Source organism: Aplidium turbinatum, chromosome 12 (assembly GCF_918807975.1).
Source record: "Aplidium turbinatum chromosome 12, kaAplTurb1.1, whole genome shotgun sequence".
NCBI lineage: Eukaryota > Metazoa > Chordata > Ascidiacea > Aplousobranchia > Polyclinidae > Aplidium > Aplidium turbinatum.
In genome coordinates this window covers 13,173,978-13,190,389 of record NC_137483.1, presented here as the reverse complement: position 1 = coordinate 13,190,389, position 16,412 = coordinate 13,173,978, and positions in this window count along the sequence as shown.

The following is a 16,412-nucleotide window of genomic DNA, read 5'->3' as shown; positions in this document are numbered from 1 at the left end:
TCTTAACAAAATCCAGTTGTGCAAATATTGGATTCTTATGGTGTGATGTCTTGTGCATGAGATTACAGACACTTACTTATGTTTATACTGCAAGCATGGTCTCATCTGGTAATCTTATTTACTTCACTTTTACACAAGGAAAACAGTTATGTGGAAAAACAGGGGCATTCTCTTTTTGCTTACAGGTAAACATTTGTCATGTGACTGATTAACTTTGCTCAGGAACATCTGGCCAGACAATTACATGATTAAATGAATGAGTGAATGTAAAAACGTGATATATATAAATACATATTTATTAACAATTTTTTTTTATTTTGGCTGCCGGACGTAAGAATTTGGCCACCGTCAAGGAGCTCTGGTAGGACATGCTTGGTCACCGAAAAAATAAAAGAGCTTTAGAGGCCTGAACAACCAATTGAAAACTAGGCTGACAACTGCTGCTAAAGACGCTTTAACGGCAATATTGAGTGATTGATTGAATCTTTATCCTCGGACTGGGAAAGCTTCTTGCAGAACTTAATCCTGGCAGTTTCGCATACTTGTAGAGGCTTTGAATAACTGACGCAGACCTGGTCATCGAGATTGACAGAGTGAAGCTTCCGATTGCTAAAGTCTTGTTGACGGGGAATTATTTCATCCATTAGATGAATGGATACTCTTGGAGAGCAGTCCTTAACGTGCGTTCCTCAAGCGCACACCCCTAGAGTCGAACCAGCACCGCTTGATCTTGAAGCTTCTTCGTTCCAGAAGTCATGCGCTAACCTACTGAGCTATCGGGGCAGATCAACTGAGTGTAAAGTTGTTGTAGGCCTAATGGATTGTGGTCGACGAAAGGTGGTTGTAAAGAAAGCTCTATCAAAAGGACACTAGACAATGCACCAATACTGTGAAGTGAAATTTCAATTCAAATAATCTTTCCTTCAATCCACTATAGGCAACATTCCCGAATAAACTGTTTTTCTTGAAACCTATTGTATTTTTCTGATTGTGTGGACCCACAAGCAAAATATGAAGATCTTTGGCTCCACAGCAAGGCACAGCATTTGGTTAACCTGTACAGTGTACACCTGTGGAAGCTCAACCAGCTATAGATTTTTGGATAGCTTGACCCAATAGACTGGAAAGGCCATTTAATTCCGATGATAGATCATTCATACACAAGGTGAAAAAGTGAGGGCTAAATACTCGGATGCAACCTAATTCTTACCATGAACAATTTGTACCGCCAGTTCGTACCTTGAAAAGATCAAGAGAAAAAATTAAAAAAGCCTAAGTCGCTGATTGCAGTTTCTGCAAACATTTTAAAATTTTCCTTAAAGAAACAAAAACTCTTAGGATCAATACCAGAAACTTTAAAATGTTTGCAGAAACTCTGATCAACCCTAACCCTTTTAAAATGTTTGTGGAAACTCCGATCAATCCTAACCCTAACCCTTTTAAAATGTTTACGGACACTGCGATCAGCAACTTTGGCAAACTCTTAGGATTCATTACCAGAAATTTTAAAATGTTTGCGGAAACTGCGGAAAAATGGAAACTGCGATCAGCGACTTCAGCTTTGTTCTATTTTTTTCTCTCAATCTTTTCAGTTTGCTTGTTTGCGGAAACACCCTAACCCTTTTAAAATGTTTGCGGAAACTACGATCAGCGACTTCGGTAAACTTTTAGGATCATTACCAGAAATTTTAAAATGTTTGCGGAAACTGCGGAAAAACGAAAACTGCGATCAGCAATTTTCTATTTTTTTCTCTCCATCTTTGCAGTTTGTTTGTTTGCGGATACCGGGTGGCGACGATGTCGTCCCCTGCCGATGTCGTACCCCCGATATCGTACCCTCATACATCGGGACGCGCAATAATTTACGCCGCCAAAAAAAAGCTTCACATGCGGCGCGCTGTTGGATTTCAGCTCGAGCGTCAATGCCCATGTCGTCTCCGATGAGTGATCATGAATCACGCTGCCGAACAGACTTCAAAATGCGGCGGGCTGTTGCATTTCAGCTCGAGCGTCAATGCTCACGTTATTCTTTCAGTTTGGTAGGCTACGTTATTCTTTCAGTTTGGTACAACTTGTGGGATTAGTTGATGAACAAACATTTTTTTTTGTTCAGATGAACAAACAAATTATTTTAATTTCAAAAATAAAAATTAATTTCTAGGCTAATTTTTTTTTTAAATGTCCGCTAGCCAGGGTTAATTATTTGTTGCTGACGAGTGCACAGTTTTGCACAACCGAGTGAACAGTTTGTTTATTTATTATTATTTCTTTAAAATAATATAACCTACGGACACGGTAGCCCACTGCTACGAGTAGCGGATCTGTGCAAAATGGCGCCCATGGCAAAGTTTAAATGTGCGCCCTTTTTAACAATTTAAATTAAATATTGCATACAAGTCTTCTATGAACAAATCGTGAAGAAAATAAATCAATGTATTATTGCCGTTTTATAATGTTCAAAGGCAGTCACGTGAGATTGTTTCGTCATGCAAATTTTGTTCTCTACAGAGCTAATCAATTTGATAGAATGCTGCGCTATTGCGCTTTTCCAAGTTATTTCTAACATAAAAACTAGCCAACGCGGCTTATTACTTTTTCATCTGACGCTGTGTGTGTATAGCCTACTGTAGTCTACTACCAAGTGAATTATTGGACAAAATCGGACATAAGTTTGTCTGCTTGACTTTTCAGCTTCTGCTGCTTGCAAGTTTCGTCTCTTTCGCCCTTCAGCCCCACTTTTCTTTTTCTTTGTATTGGTTTGTTTCAGGGTCTAAAAGAGCAAGTAAAAGTTAAATTAAAAAAATCCTTGGTCGATAATTACAATATATAGCCTAGGCATACGCAAAATGTTTTCGTAGTCCTTTACGTTGGCCTAGCCAACTTAAAATTCATCTCAATAGAGCACTGTGTTGATGCAACCGGCGGTGACCGACCTGTAGATAGGGGTATTTTTGTCTGATAACTGTGGATAAAAATAAAACGACCCAAGTCCGGAAGATTTTTTCAAAAACTAATATTAATTAATTTAATTTGTCGCCGACATTTGTTGGCATGTCGGCGGGTTTTGTAACCGTTGGGTTGTATGCTAACTAGAGATTGAAGAAACTGACAGCGAATCAATCCCAACATTGGTGTGTAGGCTACTACGAATTGCGTTCATTTTATCCGTTTGATAACTTGAGGAAGTTGGGTAAAAGTACGGTAGCCTACCGTATATGTATAAAGCACAGCTTGTGAATTTGTCAATGAACTTCAAAACTTCAGACTGCTTAGTCACTTAGTGCTAAGCAGCGTCAGCGCAACACGTAAAAGAAATCATACCTAGCATAATTCTTGGTTTCAAAATTTCACATAATGATGCTTATAGGCTCAATAATAATACTTCAATGCTAATTTCTTCTTAGAACACACTGAGTTTGAGTGGTCTGGTCAGGCCAAATTGAAGTCATACAACAGATTAGATTTATAAATTCTTATAAAAATGAATAAGTGAGTTCTGGAGCTACTTTTACGCTTCAACTAATCGCTGCTTAGCGACTTTACTAAACTTCCAATTTTTAAATGGCAAAATCGTCATTTCCGTAGGGTGGTAAATGACTAGGTCGTCTCGTTGTCTCCCTGTTGGTATGGGAACTTGTGTAACTTTTGCATTGTGTACTTGCATATTTCAAACATGTACTGTACTATGTTCCTGTTACTGACAATTAAACCGTTGGTTGATTGATTCCAATTGTTGCTGACTGAACGCGAAGTGAGCCAGGAGAGGCACAATGTTGCTTTTCCAACGTCCATTGTTTAACAACGGCTACAGTAAAAGAGTGACCCTTTTTGATCTTTGTTGGGCGCAAATTAGATTTTGAAGAAAGTGTAAGTCACAAATTTTATTTTTACCAACCGATTTTTGCGCCCATGGCTCGAGCCATGCCTGCCATACCCTAGGTAGGCTACGCCACTGCAGTGCTACGGCCTAGGGGAACGAAGTCGTAAAAATGTGGCTCGTAATTCTGTTCACTTCCGTTTAATTGTGTGTCTGAAAATACGTTATCAATGGAAAATTACCATCACAGAAATGAAGAAAAGAACAAATTCTAAAGTTAGTTTGCAGTCATTATGTGCTTATCTTGACCTAGCCTGTAGCATAAATTTTAAGCTAATACCGGTCCGCTTACAACAATTAGCCTACCGGTAGCTTTGTTTTCTAAGTAGGCTAGTCCTATGTTGGCTTGCGAACAAGGCGGACTATATAGAAAGCAGTATAGACTATATAGAAAACAAATGCGAACCATCGATGCAGTGCAGTAACGTGGCACCTTTTTTTAACATTTTATTGTTACCGGTAAGCAGAAGCGCTATGTTCTTTGCTTGGGTTCGTTATCATGCAATAGGCCAAATGCAAAAAAGTAATGCTATGAATGATGATCAAGACATAAAATAGCCCAGTCAAGCCTACTTAGGCTATTTTCCTGAGCGTGCACAAACAGTATTTTCTGTAAAGCTAAACTATGAAGTGGCATTAGGCTATTCTTAAAAAAATTGTCAAATTATATCGATCCTACTCAGGCCACACAACCGAAAATACAATCAATAAGCCTAATGTACTCGCAGTTCATTGGGTTAAGTAATTCAACTACGTCGTCTAATTAAAACATTACAGCTATGCGACATCAAAAGAGTTAAGTTAGGCTATATCATATTGTTTGTTTTCAATAAAAAATGTAGCCTATCTAATGTAACCAAGCTGACCAGCAAACTAAAAAAATTACCGTCAATGCAAACTGAGTAGCCTGTGTAGGCAAATTTTTTACAATGTAGTCTAACTAACTGGTTATTATTAGCAATTGGGCGTTTTTTTTAATTCGGTTCGAAAGGCTCCCACCCTTGAGGCAATCCTGCATACGCCACTATAAGTCTACATTACAGATGTGCGAAAAGTAACATAACGTTAAAAAGTAACAGGTAATTTCCTTAACTCATATTAACAGATAGCAAATTGAAAAGTAACAGTTAAAAAAATTGTTAGTTAACCTAATCGCCTTCAACTTTTGACCTTTTTTTTTAGACAAACTAGATTAAAATTATATCGTTTACAGTCCAGGGTGGTCCAAAGATTTGTTAATATTTATAGCCTGCTAACAGTAAGAATATAGCTAAAACAGATCGAAATCTATAGAAAAGAATTTCAAAATCGCAACCTAGTTAAGTTTTTATTTAACAACGTTTCTACTTTCAGTAGGGACGAGCAACTCCGTTGTTCCGCCAACATTAGAAGGGTAAATTGCCAATTTGACATTTTTTTCACGATTTGCTGCTGGCTTTCTTTCAACTAAAAACTTTAAATTACTTCAAAACCAACTTCACTCTTTTTATACAACCCATAAAAAATACATTATTTTGTAAATAAAATAAAAAATTACCCTTCTAATGTTGCGGATGAACGAAAAAGCGGATGTAGTTAACAATCCCGGTACTTTCAGCAACGCGTTATCATTTCTCACTATGCGCCCGTGGAGTTTTTCACAGACCCTAATGTGGCTCTTCATGTTCGCAGTCTTGGACCACCCTGGTTTACACAATTGTTTTTTTTAGTCACACGTTAACTGAGGTTTACTCTAGCCTAGCTTTTTTCTGCTTTCATGGTTTTAGCTTTCAAAGTAGCAGTTCAGATTTTCAAAGTAGCCTACTTATTTAAAAGTAACAGTTAAGCACATCTCTAATCTAGCCTACATTACCAGATAACGTAGAACCACACTTGTTGCATGTCATAATTAATGTTTTTTTAGCTGTTTCTGTGTTTTTTGTCGTAGGTTAGATATGTTTATTTTCGCCTTTATTGCGTTTATTTATTGTCTGCCCGGTTAGCTCAGTGGTTATGCGCCCGGCTCAAGATCACAAGCACGACGCTCGGGATGTGCGCTTGAGCAACGCTTTTCAGGACTGCTCTCCATTCAGCGGCACCTAGTGAATGGAATAATTTCTCAGCAACAATACTTCAACAATCGGAAAACTTCACTCTGCCAATCTCGGTGACCGGCCCTGCGTCAAGAGCCACTGCAAGTACGCGTGACTACCAGGAATAACCAATCAAGGCTTTGTCAGTCCGAGGATAAAGATTTAAAACCAACCAACCAATTTGCAGTGGGCTACGTTAGCGATGTCAAAATAAATGTTCATGAAAAGAAATTGAGTGTTGATTCAGTGGCGTAGCTTGGGAATGTGTCGCCCGGGGAGGATTCAGATTTTGCCACCCCTTCAAGAAAAAGTATGTGAAAATGAAATACGTTTTTTTATCAGATTAAAATCAAAAATCGGAGTCTGAAAGTTCCACTCCCAGATGTGCCGGCCGGGGCGGTCTGTCCCCCCCCCCCCTTAGCTACGCCACTGTGTTGATTGCAGGAACATGAAATCCATGTTCTTCGGACGAAAGAGCAATGCGAAATTCATGAGGAGTCAGAACAGGGCAAGAAAGATCTTTTTTGTTTTCAATTCAGTTTTATTTTTTTTTGTATAAGTCATGATGAGTTGAACAATATTGTAACAAGTAAAACAGTAATGATAAATTTAACAATAGAGTACAGGAACAAAACCAACAAAAGAAAAAGGTAGCAAAAATTTCGTTTTGATTTGAATAAGTTCGTGTCGAACAACCATAATTTTTAGCTATATTTAATCGGGGAACAAAAAAAGTTGAACATCTGGCAACAGGGACGACATCGACGTGGGACGACATCGGCAGGGGACGACATCGGGGGGACGACATGTCCAGGGGACGACATCGGTGGCATTCGCGGATACCCATACCTAACCGATATTCCGATACCCTAACTAACCCTAACCCTTTTAAAATGTTTGCAGAAACTGCTGAAAAACGGAAACTGCGATCAGCGATGTTCTATTTTTTCTCTCGATCTTTTCAGTTTGTCCGATTGCGGATAACGATACTCCGATACCCTAACCCTTTTAAAATGTTTGTGGAAACTGCAATTAGTGACTTCAGCTTTTTTAATTTTTTCTCTCGATCTTTTCAAGGTACGAACTGACGGTACGAATTGTTCATGGTACGAATTAGGTTGTACGTACCCTAAATACTTGGTCACAGCGGTAAACCATAATCTCTTCGTGGGAAAATTGTAACATAAGATTCCCGAATCTGTTCGTCTGCATGTAGGTGACCGAAGAAACACACACTTGAACTTCTTTTCAAACAGTGTATTTCTGTAAAATTAGCCCGCGGCTATCGAAATGACTGGTGCAACGCCTTACACCTCAAAACTGTCACTACGATACGGATTACTTGGATAAAAGACGGAGAATTTGTCCAGCTAGCAAGCACCAAATAAACCAGTTAAATGTGCGACCGACTTCCAACAAACAACTTCAAGAATGAATCAGAAAAATTTGTGATAACTCAAAGGCACGAGAGCAGTTCGTGACGCAATATTTCATGTCCAAACAGGTCTCAAACTGAAACAGGTTTAAACCGGTTTCAACAGGATTGACACGAGTCTTACGGACGATGGTGCAATTTTGGCTCATGTTTTAGGAATTTCCATGACGTAATATTCAGTAGACCCGAACGGTTTTTATATGACGTTTGACCAGGCGAACAACCGTCTGGAACAATACTCTCCCCTTGCCTCACCCCATTTGAAACATGAAAATAATGAGAATTGTGACAACCCCACTATACGACCATAGATTGATTTGCACACTAATTAACACAATAATTGTGAAGAAAGGAGCGTTTTTTTCCAGCTATCAACACAAGGCTGAGCACTCACTAGTAGTATACCGTAGATATCTTATCTAGCTAGGGACAATGGTATCTTATCTAGCTAGCATTTAATCAGCTATATGATTAAAATCTTCCGTTATCTAGTACTGTCTGCTACTCAAACCATTGCCCAAAACCATCAACTTATCGACTGAAAGTAATTAACAGAGTTGCCAGACTATTAATTAATACAAAAAAAGCCAAAACAAGAAAAATATGAGATACAGTAAAAATAAAAGGCCAAATGAATATTTACCTGTTTTTATTAAAAATAGTAAAACATATATATATTTAACAAATTTACTTACATTTTATTGAATTATGGAAGAATTTCCTCTAAATAGTTGGTTTCTTCATTTGCCGATCTTCTTCGTCGTATGAGCTGTTCTTCTGGACTATATGTTTGGGCATGATGTCATCAGCCACTCGACAGTCTCGTCATCCAGGGCCTTCAGTCCAGGCGCTCCATGTGGTGGTTGATGGATTGGGCAGTCATGGACGACATGATCTACTGTCTGGTCTGTGGCGCCACACTCGCATCCCGGTGAGGAAGCCAGGCCCCATTTGCACATGTCTGAACGAAAGCGACCGACGCCGGTTCGTAGGCGGTTAAGCCGGACCCACGCAAGTCTTGCGAGGGACATTCCCGGAGGGTGGGGATCGACGTCGGGTAGGAAATCACGGAGTCGGGAGGTGTTGTTTTGCCACTCCATGTTCCATGTGTAGTTCGTCCAGTGTGCCGCACTTATTCCAAGATCTTCAACGTTGTTCAGAAGCTGTCGTGCGGCGGGCACAAATGGGCGTCTTGATTTCAGTCGCTGCTGTCCTCCAGGTAGGCGCTGAAATGTACTGTGGAGGAGGTGGTCGGGGTCCAGTGCGCGACGAGCAAGGGAAATCATGGCTCCTTTACGGCGAAGCTCAGCAGGTTGGATGCCTGCAAGGATGGGAAGGCAGTCCGTTGGAGTGGGACGCAGGCATCCAGTCACAGTGCGTAGTGCGTCATTGATGGCGGTGTCAATGTGGTGGGTGTGAGAGCTGCGGCACCACACTGGTGCGCAGTACTCAGCAGTAGAATGGACAAGGGCCAAGGTAGCTGTGCGAAGGGTTTTCGCATCAGCTCCCCAACCGGAACCCGCCAGCCGCCTCAAAAGTGCAACGCGCGCAGATAGTTTTTTTGCGCAGTGACTCCAGGTGTCGTCGGTACGTGAGTGACCTGTCCAGGGTTACGCCGAGGTAGGTGGGTTTGGCGCAGTAGGGGAGGTGTTCGTCATCGGTGGTAATGTTGATCTCACGTTTTGCTTCCTTGTTGTTTAGGTGGAAGGCCGCCGACACTGTCTTTGCCTTGCTGAGCTGTAGCTTCCATTTCTGGAGATATGTTGATATAGTTGACATGTCCTGGCTTAGGTTCCTCTCCATTGACTGCCAATCTCCGGCTGGATGCAGGAGAGCCAGATCGTCTGCATAAGCATACTTCCTGGAGATGGTGTCAGGCAGGTCATAGATGTAAGTGTTAAAGAGGATATATATTGCCGATGAAATATACAAATTCTCACTGCTGTGCAATTTTACCAAATTCAGAGTGCACTTGAAGTCTTTGCAACACATTTTTTGATCCAATAGGTAAGAACGACTTCTTATGATAGCTTCCAAGTTCCAATAATTGAATTTGTGTTCTGTTTCTAGGCTTTGTTTTTGCAGCAGTAGCCTACCTAGTGAAAGTATTCTTTCAACAACTGCATTATTTGCAGCCTGCAGGTGTTACCAGAGATGTTAAAGCATATTTATATTCTTTATATTTCTATGATGTTTTAATAATGTCTCCTGTATCGTTTTTTGTTAATCTATCAAGGCCTGGTGCGTTGCGTTCTGAAATGGTTTTTCCCGTGGTAGGATTTCTTTCAGGGGTTTTCTTTGTCTTTTTGTCTTGCTTTTTTGTTTTTACTTATCTAAATTGTAAAAACAAAAAAAAATTACTACTGTAGCCTGCTTTTTCTCTCTCTTTTTCTTCTAAATTAAAAAAAATCTATTTGCGACCGTGCCATATTTTAAACTGATTGTTCTGCTTTGGTATCATGCACGTTATAACGTCCACATTTTGTCGTTTCTACCTTTTTCTAGACCTCTGCTATGTTTGATATATTTTATTTTTTTCGTTGTGATGGCCAGAAATAAAAAAACAAACTGAACTGAAACTAAAATCTATTGACTAAAAATCTATAGGCTATAGACCTATTGATTAAATTGAAATTATTTGACTTGGTGAGAACAATTCTTTAATTAATGTTGTCTGTCCAAATGTCAATTGCAAAGTATTTTGTGACTGCTCCCTTTTTTCTATTTCTATTGTAAGCAAGCTGCATGGAAAATCACAGGATTTTTGGAAAAGGAGACGAGTTGATGAAATTCAATATTTCTGAGAAAAGAAAACTCATTTGACGTAATGATAATGCATCACTACAAAGCCATGGAATTGATTAATTCATTTATTGCAGTGGCGGATCCAGAAAGCAATTGGGGTGAACGCTCCCTGCCCCTAATACAAAAATTAACTTTATTCGTAGTGTAGGTTAATATAGCCTATGCAAGATCGGATTAATGTAGATCTGTTTGTACCCCTATCCCCCCCAAAAAAAGTCTTTCTAGATCTTTCCCCGATTGATTGTGAGAATCTTCATCGTTGGTTTGAGAAAAGTTCTTTCAGAGCTTGATCCTGGCATTTGCACAGAGTCTTTAGGCTATAGGCCTACCACTGACGGTCATCCAGATTGACAGAGTAGCCTAGTCTGTAATTATTAGAACTTGGTTTTGAAATCATATCATCCTCGGACTGACAAATCAATCAATCAATCATTTTATTTTTCGTCATTAACGCGTCCGGGACGAAAAAGATACTAACTACGGTACAAAAATCGATATAAACCTACCAGCACGTTAACGAACGGGAAAAGGTGGCAAAACCTTGAAAGGTTTAAAACATGCCTGAATGAAAAATTATGTAGCAGGCTATATATCAGTAGTTAGCACGGCCACAAAACCCCCCAAAAAAATAGCAAAAAATAAAACAAAAACAGAGAAGCACACATGCAGTAATGAATGACAGCCTAATGAAAAGTGTTGTGGATTGAATTTGCAAGTTCCAATATTGATGTGGATGAGCAGTCATAATAATAATAATAATAATAGGATGGAGAAAGAAGCCTTTGATAGTTTATTCCTGGCAGTTTCGCACAACCTACTGATAGAAACTTTGAAGTTTGAGGTTGGGTGAGTTTTGACTCACGCAAAAATCATTTGTAATTTCTTTTTAGCACATAGCATATCCATAGAATCTGCTTCCAGCAATCAATCTTCATCGACAAACAGACCGCAAGCCCGATGACCAAAGCGTATTCTTGCTTTCCGCTTGCTTGCTCAAGCAAGATTTCTGTTTACCTGCCAGAGCGAAAATTAATCGTTTGGTTTCCCGTAGCGCATGACAAGAAAAAAAGGTTACTCAAAGTTTCAGCTTAGTGCGACTTAGATTGTGTTCACTTCGTAAAGAACCTTAGCATAGGCAACTTACAGTAGCTCATGAAAAACACTTTTTCATGAGTTAACTACGATTTACTTTGTAGAAATACGTTAAATTTTGTAGCATACTGAGTTAGTTGTAAATGTTAGATCACAGCTGATTAATATATTACGCAGCATAAGAGCGAAAGGTTTCATATATAGTTAGCATAGCCTACCAGTAGCGTAGCCAGGAATTTTGAAAGGGGGGAGGGTTTTGACCACCCAGCGGCGGAGGGTGTGGGGGGCCTCCCCCAGAAAATTTTGAAAAATTACTTTGAATTTGGTGCATTCTGAGAGCATTTTCAACAAAAATGTGGGTACGAATATTCCTGTCAAATGGTGCTGTCTGGTAGCATAGCAAAAAGATAAGATCATGTTTTCTTCGGCATTTTTCGGAAATAAAGCTAAGTCTCTGTGTTTTCTTGTTGCTAATTCCTGGCTGAGATGTTTGGTATTGGCAAAACTCGCTCTTTTAATGCAATTTTGTTTAAAACTAGGCAATTTTTTATTGGACTGAAAGCATCATTCTCAATATCGTGACGTCACACGCGTGCCAAAGGGGGGTTGTAACCCCCACCCCCCTTGGCTACGCCACTGTAGCCTACATATTAAGCTATAATTTACTTGAAGGGAAACTGTGTATCCAACAAAATAACGTAACATTGACAGTTGCAAAGTTTTTGTGATAGAACGTTTGTGCATCTGATCAAAGTGTCTCTCTACGTTAAACTTACGGTATTAAATATCTTGTTAAAACGGCATTGCTAACATTCTAGCAAAATGCTTTTTCGACTTCAGTTTCAGCCAGGGGCCGATTTCGCATGTTAGCTCAGTTGGTTCTTCATGTCAGTAGCTCAGTTGGTTTTTCATGTCAGTAACACGTGCCATGTTTACAAAGCTTCAATGTCGCCGGACGACGTTGAAACAATGTTAAACTGGCTACCCTGATTGGTAAAACTGGTTCTTTTAACGTTAATTTCTGCAGACGTTGAGTCAATAAAAAGAAACAATTTTGCTAACTAGGATGCAGTTGCACGGTCAGTGGCAGAATATGAGGTTTATCGAAATAGAATAGATTGGCCACTAATACAGTTGAATAATCGTCATAGCACATGACTGTGTTCCGAAAACTAGTGTAATTCGATATTGCCATAACGTACTCGCAGCATCAAGCTGAAACAGATCGTTAGAATCTACACTGTGAAGTAAGCAACGATCATGCTGCTAAAAGCGAAACTCAATCAAAGTTGAATAAATTTGCCGAACAGATTTTTAGCAAAGGTCTTGTAAACTGGAAAGCAAAGAAAGAAAATAGAGGACTTTTATCAACTTTATTTTACCTAAAAACATTCATGAAAAATCCTCTGCTTATCTGTTATAAACACTGCTGTTTCCTAGCCAAGTATTCAGTGAAAAAAATTGAATGCAGTAATATTGACAACCTTTTAAAGTACATGTAGTTCAAACAGAAATAGAAAATGTTGGGTGGAAATTCAATGTTCATGACAAAGTCCAATTGATATTCATCTGTTGCAGATCGCAAACAGATGAATATCAATTGGATTTTGTCATGAACATTGAATTTCCACCCAACATTTTCTATTTCTGTTTCAACTACATGTACTTTAAAAGGTCGTCAATATTACTGCATTCAATTTTTTTCACTAAATTAGATGCTTTTGCATCTGCTTTACGCGGATCCTCTATTGACTTTACGTTAATCAGGGTTTAAAGTGTCAAAATTATCTTTTTTTCAAGTATTCAGTCTTTTTGTTTCGTTGTCGTACTTGATTCCAAGCATTGACTGCCTCTTGTAGGAAAATGAGTTTCCAAGTACGACAGTGAGGAAATAAATTCGCAACGCTTTTGTCAATGTGTTGCGGCTGCCTCAAGCCCCCTGGGCATACCGTGCGATGAACAACATAAATTTTCATTGACTATGCACTTCCTTGTTCTCGCAACATAGCAGTGAATAACGAATACCTCCGCACGCTGCAGCGCAAACTGTTTTTCTTCTGTCAGCAAGTCAAGTGAAACGCATTGATGGATTCTGAAAAAGGTAAATCGCCACAGCCACACTGAATTTAGTCACTGTGCTTAGTTTTGTGTGTTCGTTTGAGGCTATTGTATTAGCTTTGGTACATCTTAATTCTTGAGAGACACGTTTTTTTCTTCTGAAAATTGAACGTGTATTTGGTCAACCAACATTGCACAAAGTGTTGGTGCAAGAATCAGCTTTAGAAGTTAGACAGAACTGACAAACTGTAGATATCCGTGTGAAATCCATTAACAGCTGCAAAACGTTAGCCAGTCACATTGTTCTATCGAGATGTTTTCACCCTGCAAATTAGTCCTTGTTAGGCGTTAGTCAATAGAGAGAAAGACGTGACCTACTGTAAAGAGTAATTTTAGCTTTGTGACAACATGTTATCATCAAACGTTGAAACGACGTAGCAGACTTGACAAACAGTAGCAGATGGGAGTACAAATGTTTTGTCAAATCAAAAAGTCCAAGAGAAAAAGGCCAACGCTGCATAAAAACGGAGCTGGTAAGAAAAGAACTTGTCAACAGAAACTCAGAAAGGTCTGAGGTCGGGGTCAGCCTCAGAAAATGTTCACTAATTTTTGTCGTGTTTTGATCACTTTCCGCGTTTTTTCGGTTTTGTTACTGATAGGTTCAGTTTTCATTTTCGACTTTAAAAAATAATACTTTCCATGACATAACAAAGATCCAGAGAAAGGTGAAAACGATGAAACCAGAACGTTATAGCGTGCTTCCAGATCGAAATGATTTATTTTGTACAATGATTTAACACGGTCTCAACTCAACATCTTGAGAAATTTAAAAGTGAAGAAAATGTGGATTAAATCATTGTGTTATAAAGTTAAGTTTTCACTTCTGGTTCTACTAGTGATAGTCTTAAGTCTTGGTCAACTCTACTTCGGATTACAGTTCAGCAACGACTTTAAAAGTAGTAAGCTATCAATATGTTCTTTCCTTTAAGTCACGGGTGTCCAACCTTTTTGGCCAAAGGGCCACATGTAGTTTACGAATGGTTGCGCGGGCCACTTGAGTATTTACTGCTAATTTGTAATCTTAAAAATGACTGTCTGATAATTTCTAATTGAAACCCTCACACCCAAATTATAATCTTAGAAATGTGTTTGTACATTTTATGGGTTATATAAGAAGAGTGAAGTTGGTTTTAAAGTGGTTTAAGGTTTTTAGTTGAAAGCAAGCCAGCAGCAAAGCGTAAAAACTGTCAAATTGGCAATTGACCCTTCTGATGTTGCCGGAACAGCGGAGTTGCGCGTCCCGTAATGTATTGTCCGGCTGTCCCTAGGTTCATCCACGAAAAACTTGCTCGCACGAGTAAGTGCTGCCGAATAATAATGTCACGAAAACTGCCAATCTATGAATCCTCTGATCATTTTCTTAAGAAACATTTTTTTTTTGTAAAATTCTAGCAATAGAAAGTTTTGAACTTCTCTCGCTAAAAGCAAGAAATATTGCTGATTGACTGATTCTTGAAGCACCAGAACTATTGTGTGGAAAAGGGTGGACGTAACAATATGGAAAATGTGATGCGTAACAACGTGCATTGTGATACAAATACAATAAAATTAACTTGAACATTTGTGCACCCCATGCACTAGGGATTATAAAGTAATAGAGAAAGAAAGCAAACAATAAATGCCAATTTATCGGAATGTAAGTTCGCCATAAATTACGTTGGCGATTGAGTTGATTATATAATATATGTCATTTCGAAAAATATCACGCGGGCCACTCAGAACCTTCTCGCGGGCCACGGGTTGGACGCCCCTGCTTTAAGTAGTAAGCTCAAAGCTACTAATATGTTCTTTCTTATAACATTTGACTTGTCAGTCAATATTCAATGGAGGAACTTTTCTTCCACTTTTATGGAAAAGAGAATGTTTGCAGTCGGGAAGTCATCTGAAGATTGCTTTTTCAAAATCAAGCATATTGAAGCAAAAGAATAGGCTGTTGTTTAAAAGTGAAACACAGGCCTCGAAATTCGTTTTTGTTGACGGCGTACAAACGTGTCCGGTCTGAGCAGCTATCTCGGCGGACAAATTAAGTCTCACGGCGGACACACCAGTTTTAACGTCGATCATCATACTTAATTACTTTATCTTGATAAGTCTTCGTCATTTGAGAACCATAGTTACGGTTTAGGCTTTTTAAACTTTTAGCAAAGTCACTCTGAAAGGCTTTCATCAAACCAACGAGGTGCGCTTGAAGAGTCAAAGCGCCGTATAGCTGCTAAATATGATGATGATCTTCTTCTTCATCGTGTGTCACACGGCCGTAGCCCAGAGCATCACGCAGGCTCTTGCTCTATCGTTGAACTCGGCCAAATCCTGTGCAGAGCACCTTGCTTTTAGGTCAGGGCATTCGAATAGATGTTGCATCGTTTGCTCCTGTCCGCATTTGCAACTTGTGCTCCCCATGGAATACCCCCAGTGTCTCTTCAAGGTTTTACACCTGCCAATACCAGTTCTTAAGCGGTTGAGGCATCGCCAATACTTCCACGGTTCACGTTTTCCCGGAGGAAGGCTCTCCATATGGAGTGTGAGCTCCATATTGGCCAATGTCGGTCCGGCTGCCAGTCCCTCCTGCCATAGTTGAACCCGCACATTGGCGGCGACATCGTCTTGACCTAATGGGGCAACTGAAGCAAGAAAACTTTTTCTTGACTTCAGACGCCTGTGTGCTGGAGTTTGGCCATACAGTGGGTGTCTCAAATCTATGTCCTGACAAGATCTTTTCTTTCTGCTGGTCACGCTTCTTCTGATGTTGGGGGGAGCAATTCCAGACAGAATGTGCAGCGACGTGATGTTGGTTGGTTTGAGACAACCTGTAATCAGACGGCAGCTTTGGTTTAATATGGGGTCAATTTTCTTGGCATGTGCTGAGCGTTCCCACACTGGGCAAGCATATTCTGCAACCGAATAGCATAAGGCTAAAGCAGTTGACCGTATTGTGTCAGGGAGGGCACCCCAATCAAAGTTTTCGAGTTTTTGCAAAATATTATTTCTAGAAGCCACCTTAGCTTTTACTTTT